We start from the raw sequence: 459 nt of genomic DNA, 5'->3' as shown, positions 1-459 counted from the left end.
CAGCAGCAGCAGCAGCAGCAGCTGTCTTCTGCGAGCTGAGATAAGCGATCTGTACTACATTATAGTTTCTGTAGAGGAGAGTTCAGTGTAACATTCACACTACGATAGAGTAACATATTTTATTAAAAATATCTCCCGTTTTATCTTTGTATGGATTCAACACGGTCAACTCTTTTTTTATAAAATTAAATATAATATAAATATTATATAATATAAAATATTGTTGCTCCTTGATATGCTACCACCTGCAAATACAGGCTTCGGAATAAACAAACAACTCTTTTTGTGCATAAATTTTCTTTCACTGGAAACAACGGACAGCAGCAGCACCCTGATGGGCCCTTGAGGGGCTTCCAACGTCAGGGTACATTAGAGGGGCCCCATGGGGCCCCATGGGGGCCCCATGGGGGCCCCCCGCTGCCCTTCGGTGTGTGCAGTAGTTGGGCGCACTCGGCCACT

This window comes from Eimeria mitis, genomic scaffold (genome assembly GCF_000499745.2).
Source record: "Eimeria mitis Houghton genomic scaffold, Emh_scaff426, whole genome shotgun sequence".
NCBI classification, from domain to species: Eukaryota; Apicomplexa; class Conoidasida; order Eucoccidiorida; family Eimeriidae; genus Eimeria; species Eimeria mitis.
Note: the sequence above shows the minus strand (reverse complement) of the source record.